A 7,592-nucleotide genomic window follows, 5' to 3' on the forward strand; every position below is an offset into this window, starting at 1 on the left:
GATGCCACACTCAGCCCCAGAGCAGAACAGCTGGAGAGAAACTGTGGATCTCTCTCTCTCCACTGCCACGTGTTAAAAGGAAAGAAAGAAAGAGAAGTGGAGATGTAAAGAAAACCCTGAGAGGAACTCGGAAGGGAGGGGCAGGAACTCCAAAGCCAAAAAACCAAACCAAAACAAAGAGTCACTGAAAACAGAACTTCAAAATCCCAGCTGCAAGGGGGTGGGTTCAAAGGCAGTGACTGAGGCCAGAGAGAAGGTCTGTATCTTGAAAGGAGAGCAGGCACAGCACAATGAGAACTGGGGGATCAGAACTGGGAGGCAGAAGAAAATCCCCTTGTCTGTTCAGCAACTTCTTAACAGGCACAGTTAGGAATTCCTTCCTCCTCTGTTCTCCTGATTCTCAAAGACACACACACACACACACACACACACACACACACACACTCTTTACATGTGGTGTTGTGTTTCCAGGCCAGCTGTGTGATGTGGCTGATTTAGGATTGCCAGCTGGCTGCTATTCCATTTGTTCGTTTGTTTTGCCTTCTGGGTACTGCCCTCCCCCCTCCCTGCTTCCAAACCTTAGTGCTAGTTAGGGGAAACTTTGCAAACTCTTTAATGAATGATCAGTCCTATGGAAAAGAGCAATGGGAGGCCTGTCTCACCCCCTCCCCCACCCAATCTGGAACGGCCAGCAACCCCGGGCTCAGCTAACATAATTCAATAGTACATCTGTGAGCCGGGAGGAAAAAATAGCCTAGCAGAATGGAAAGAGGATATGAAATCTTTGCAGTCCAGACCAACTTATTTCTTGTTGGCCCTTGAAGCATGTGAGAAAAGCTCGTGTATGTGAAAATGACAGAAAACCCCAGAACCTTTCAGAAATGTCACACATCTTAGTGAAACCTCTAGCATCCCTCAAAATTTCTCAGATATTCTGCTCAAGCAACTTGTTGCCTGCATTGTGCCTTGAAAATCTCTCAAGGGAATGGAGGTGTGTGACATTTCTTGGACATTTTGCTCAAGCGGGAGCCTCCTGGCTTGCCTTGATTTTCACTTTAGGCGAAATCTGGTAGCAGCTCTAAGCGCCAGAGCAGCCATGCCTACCCCTTATATAGGCATACAGTGGTACCTCGGGTTACGTACTTAATTCGTTCTGGAGGTCCGTTCTTAACCTGAAACTGTTCTTAACCTGAAGCACCACTTTAGCTAATGGGGCCTCCCACTGCCGCTGCACTGCCGCTGCATGATTTCTGTTCTCATCCTGAAGCAAGGTTCTTAATCCGAGGTACTATTTCTGGGTTAGCGGAGTCTGTAACCTGAAGTGTCTGTAACCCGAGGTACCGCTGTAATGTGTTCTCCTGCCTGGGGAGGCTCGGTGCCTGCAACTCTTTTCCGCCAACGCTGTCTGCTTCTTAGGGTGGTCTGTGCCCACTTCCTGTTTCCCTTTCTGCCTGAGGTTACTACTATTATTTATCATCGTAACAAGACCAATGAGACATGTAAAAGATACATCAGACACTATAAGTGATTGTTCCAGAAGATTAGCAGGCACCATCAATTTAGGCTGCATACACACCGTACCTCACCCACCTGTAAAGATTTTGTAGCAGGTAAGGCTATTCGTTGTATGTTAGCTACAGTATGAGAGGCAGTACTGCGCTTTCCACTCAAGTTCTCATAGAAATCTTGTTGGCCATTGTGGGAACAAAGTGCCCGTCTAAATGGCTTCTTAAGGTGTTACGCAGTTGTGTCGCAAATCCACTATCTTCTTTAGCACGGGTCCCCATTTTCCAGATCTGGATCATTATTTATTTAGGTTTTCAGTTTTACAGTAGTGTGTCTATATATAAAGGTTTCTGGTGCTGGCATGATCACATCACACAACTTGACTCTTCTCTCTCTCTCTCTCTCTCTCTCTCTCTCTCTCTCTCTCTCTCTCTCACCTACCCAGACTCAAACTCTGGCTGCAATGGATAAACAAATATAGAGATTCCAGGGCTTTGCTTCTGCTCAGTTTAGATAGCACATTGTCCAACTCTATTAAGACCTCAAGTATGGTTATCAATGGGAGAAGGGGCAGGCAAGAGTGGCTAGCAGGTGAAGTGGTAGTTATTGACTTCAAAAGCCAGTGAAACCTCAGTCTTTATTGCAAAATCATAACAGGAAAAGATGGCTCAGTACAATAGGTATTCAACCATTCAGAAATGTGAAATCATAACAGTTTCTTACTCTTGAAAAAGCTTTCTCCCCACTCATCTAGAGAGACATTTCACATGAACAGTTGCCAGTAAGTCAAAGTGTTAAGCATCACATTCGCAAGGCTTGCAGGCCTCAGCCACCCTTCCCTCCTGTGTAGCTGCGAGGAGGTTGCCATGGCCCCAGCCTCAGACTCTAAGGCAGAGGTGGATGAGCTGCCTGAGTCCAAGAGTTCCCAACACGGAGTCTGAGGTCAGCCTCCAGGAGACCTTTTCCCTGAGCCTGAATCACTGGAGGAGTCAAGTACCTTGTGCTCCACTTTACCTACCCACCAGGGCAGGAAATACGCAAGGCAGGAAGACATAGAAAGGAGAAGTACTTGGCTTCACAGTAGACTGGATAGAGGGAATCATAAAGTAGGGGTGGGAGATCTTTCTCAGCCCACTTTGGCTCCCAGGCATCCTCCCAAGGGCCACGTGCTAGTGGTGGGTAGGGACACAGCAGGGCCAGCCCTCCCATTAGGCAAGCTGAAGCAGCCACCTGGGTGGTAGAATCCCACAAGGTGGTGCCCGCATGGGACACACACACACACACACACACACACACACACACACACACACTGGTGTCACATGGCTGCGACCTCTTCCAGTGAGATCTTGCAGTGGTGAATCTTCATGAGGCCTTAAAAACAAGAACCACAGGCTGATGTGTAAATGTGGAGAGGTGGACTTAAGATTGGGAAAATGAGACATGGAGAGAAACTGAAATTGACAGATTCGCCCATCCTACTTGCACCAAAGGAATAATGCTACAGAAGCTGCTTGAGATAATCATGCCTTGAGATTCTGAGGCAGAAAAGCAAGAATATGTCAGGTTCAGAAAGGGAGAAGTAGTGGAAGAGATGTAAGCATGTACATAAGGGACAATGCTCCCCCCCACTCGTCACCACATAAGCATATTTATTTATGTACCTGGTTTCAGTTATTTTTGAGTTTTAGAAGTGACTATAGCGGAGGAGATATGGTAGGGGAGGAAACTGAGATGGCCAGATGAGAAGGTAAAAGGGAAAGCGGAAACGGTCATTGACGCAAGCCAGTGGCCCCATATGCACACCACACTGCTGTTACTTTCCGCTTTATCTGTTTTAGCTACAATGCCTTGGCCGTCTTTACTTCACACACATGGGGACCACAGCCCCCTCAACCACCCACGCTCTTCCTCCCAGGGTCTGCAGCAAAGAGAGGCGTGTGTGTGTGTGTGTGTGTGTGTGTGTGAGAGAGAGAGAGAGAGAGAGAGAGAGAGAGAGAGAGAGGAATTCAACAAATTCAAAAGGTCACTATTAAGAGGCCAGTGACCTCCTTAATGATGTTACACACTGGTGTTCTGTTTGGCTGCTTTTCTGAAGGGTAACTGTGAAAAGAAAAAGTGTCCCTAAAATAGCAGCTCATAAAACCTTTGGTCTTGGGCTGTCAAATTGCAGCATGAGCTTCAGAAAAAGCAAACTTCTAGCCAGTTACCTGCACATAACAAACAACCCAGTCGTTGTTCTAAATCCAGAGAAGTTAACATCCTGTTTATGTATTTGGAATAACAAACCACAAGGTGTTGAAACCTCAAATAAAAAAGATTTGGACTATAACACAGCAGCCCTGTGATGGGGTATTCCTGCGTACTGGGAACTTTTACCAGAGGTCAGAGGTCGTTGCTTTGTGTAGCAGGAGGCATGCAGAGGTGGTGTCACTCTTTTCCCCAAAAGAGCTGTTTACTCCATATAGCATTGGATTCACTTATTATATTAGTTGAGTGGAAATTTTGTCATGAAAAGAACTGGGAAGAATATGTACATCTCATGGTTTGATTATTTATGTGCATTTTAATGTATTTTCATAAGATTTATATCCCAGCTTCTAAAAATACTTTCCAAAGCATCAAAAGAACATAAGAAGAGCCCTCTTGAATCAGGCCTCAGGCCTATCTAGTCCAACATCCTGCTCACACAGTGGCCATCCCGATGCCCATGGGAGACTCGCAAGCAAGAATTGAGCGAAAAAGCACTCTCCCCACTTGTGATTCCCCACATCTGGTATACAGAGGCACGCTGCCTCTGACAGATAGCTCTTTAGGGTACCCCTGCCCATACAGGCCAGTCTTGCCAGACTCTAGGGTTGTGCGTTCATCTCACTCTATAGGCCGGGAGCCAGCGCTGTCCACAGACACTTCCGGGTCACGTGGCCGGCGTGACAAGCTGCATCTGGCGAGCCAGCGCAGCACACGGAACGCCGTTTACCTTCCTGCTGGTAAGCTGTCCCTATTTATCTACTTGCACCCGGGGGTGCTTTCGAACTGCTAGGTTGGCAGGCGCTGGGACCGAACGACGGGAGCACACCCCGCCGCGGGGATTCGAACTGCCGACCATGCGATCATATCGTCCCTGAATTTGTCTAATCCTCTTCAAAGTGTTGGTGCTGACCTTTAAAGCCCTAAACGGCCTCAGTCCAGTATACCTGAAGGAGTGTCTCCAGCCCCATCGTTCTACCCAGACACTGAGGTCCAGTGCCGAGGGCCTTCTGGCGGTTCCCTCACTGCAAGAAGCCAAGTTACAGGGAACCAGGCAGAGGGCCTTCTCAGTAGTGGCACCCGCCCTGTGGAACGCCCTCCCACCAGATGTCAAAGAGAAGAACTACCAGACTTTTAGAAGACATCTGAAGGCAGCTCTGTTTAGGGAAGCTTTTAATGTTTAACAGACCACTGTATTTTACTATTTTGTTGGAAGCCGCCCAGAGTGGCTGGGGAAACCCAGCCAGATGGGTAGGGTATAAATAAACTATTATTATTATTATTATTATTAGCCATCCAAGATGGTGGCCATAACTATGGAGCAGACAATCTCACACAAACTGAGCACTTATTGTGCTCATCCAGCTTCGCCAGGCTGTGAAGTTGATCTTTAGGTTTCTAGCATATTTTTTATCAAATAATGTTCAGCTCTTTGATGTACTGATTGCTGGTAATTAAAGGCCAATGATAAGGGGGGGGGGAGCTCCCGGGTTTCTCTTCCTTGATATGGTGGGCTCAGAATCTGAGTCACATCACTTCTGAAAGGAGTTTCATGCAGCACAGGTCTGGGAGGTTTCTAAGACTGTGAACAACTGCAAGGTCCAAAGAGCCTAAGGAGGCTGTCCAGTGAGGTGCTTATGAATAGATCAGAGTCTAAACAGGTCCTTATTTGGGGGGTTTTCACTGCAACTGCAGTGGTGCGTATTGTTGCTGAGTTGCGCTCAATTTGAAACAATTGTTCTATGGAAAAGAGCTTCCTGGAAATGCTAAGAAACAATGCATAAACATACCCACAGAGTTGCAAGGGTTGCTTTTAACCCAACTTCGCTCCTGTGCCTTGCACAGCTTGCAGAGCTTTGCCTGTTATGTCCTGCACATCGAGCTGGTGTTAAAGGCACAAGAGCAGGTGTGTTTTCTGGTCAGTTGGCTACTCTGCATAGCAATCCAAAATACTGAAGGAGACCAGCACAATTATTACCTGCTCTTATTTTCACTCCAAGAAGCCCTCTCAGTGCTTGGGATAGTCTCCTCTGAAACACATATGGAGCTCTCCTAATCCCCATTGGTATACAAAGCCATCCAAAAGATGTTATAAAGGTAATAAGCAGCCGGAAGTCTTCATCTAGTCTTGCATGCCAAAATCCTTTCTGTGTCTCAGACTGTAAAGATTCAGGCTTTTGAAAGTTATGGCAATATGCCATCTATTGTGAGTAGAGGGTAGTAGCATCTCTTCAGTGTTTGGTTCAATGGCTTTGGGTCAATGCAAATACAACATTTGCCTGATGCTGTGCACATCCAAGAGGTATCGTTTTTTACTGGTGCTAAAAAGCCTCCACTTTGTAGTTTTTTCAGTTGCTCTTGCACTGGGTGGCTGAGGGCAGCAAGACAGGTTTCTTCATAGAAAAGGGGTTGATTATTAAAGCACTCTGGGAATTGTAGATGTGTGCGAGGAATGGGGTCTTCTAACAATTTTTGGCACCCTTAATAAACTACAGGATTATTTGGAGGAAGCCGTGACAATATTCTGTGGTCACCGAGCATGCTCAGTACTCTTTGGGCAGTTGTGGGGGGGGGGGAGTTTGCCCCTTAACCCCCTCCCCAAACCTTTCCTACTTCTGCAAAGCTTAGGGTTCCTATACGGATGCAAATACCTCCCTCGCATTTCACAGTGGCTCTGGTTTGACTGCAGTCCTACTGGCACTCAACAACCGAGATCGCTATTTGAGGGAGTGGTACCGAAAAATAAATGTACAAGCACTGCTATGCGTGAACTTACCTCTGTGTGGACCATTCTGTCTCATGTTTGGAAGGTGGGGGGGGGGACATTTTCTGTATCTCAGAGTGCTTATGTTATTGGCTCTTCCAAAATCCTTGCAAAAGTGGGATGAGCCAGTACAAACAGAATTGTAGAGAAATTAGGGGTTTCTTTTTTTCAGGGAAGGGGCAAGAAGCAGATTTAGGGATGGGCATGTATTGTTTGCAATATAGGTCTAATATATATCTATATAACGGGTTACCAATGTGGTGCTTATGGGTACACATGTGTCCCCAAAGACCCACCATGGTGTTCCCAGGGATCCTCTCCCCTCAGTGGAATTAACTTTGAACGAAGCATTCTGTTACAGCCTATATAATAAGTTGCAGCATGTGTGTAATGCCTGCAACAATTTATCCAGTTTGCAGTGTGCAGAGGGGCAACTTCTGGTCTCTATCTTTATGGGCATGTTTGTGCAATAAATTCAAAGCTCTACTGAGAAGACATCTCTTCAGTCTGGCTTTTCCTGAATAAGCATGCAAGGAATACATGCTTGCTTAGAAGTAAGTCCCACCAATTTCAGTGGGACTGACTCTGAGCATAGAATTGCAGCCTGACTCTCCTTTCACTTTTATTTCCCCAATTATGAGCCTATAGTCAGTGCTTTTTTTCTTACCTTTTCGAAATCATTGTATAGCACAGTCTGACAGAAGCTGCTGTCCAAAACATCTGACCTTGTAATTAGAAATCATCTTCATTATAGTGCTACAGGTTTGCGGGTTGCTTTCAATGGTCTCTTTGGGTCTGCTCCAGGCCTGTGGTTTTATATCTGTAAGATGGGAGTCTGTAGTAGAAGGAACAGCTGCAGTAGTCAAACCAGTCTCTTTGTTCATTTAATGACCCCAGCTGAGCCTGCTAAGCGCCTTTTTCACATGTCTAAAGAGTTGGCCAAGTACAGATGTGTTGCCATAAAGAACGAGAAGCCAAGGGCTAGTCTGGGCTAGTCTCATCTGGAGCTGGAAGCTGAGAAGACACAGAAGTTTGACTTGCTCCCTGTACTGAAACCAAAGCTATGGCTTTGGGG

The sequence above is a fragment of the Podarcis muralis genome, chromosome 10, assembly GCF_964188315.1.
Source record: "Podarcis muralis chromosome 10, rPodMur119.hap1.1, whole genome shotgun sequence".
Classification (NCBI taxonomy): Eukaryota; Metazoa; Chordata; class Lepidosauria; order Squamata; family Lacertidae; genus Podarcis; species Podarcis muralis.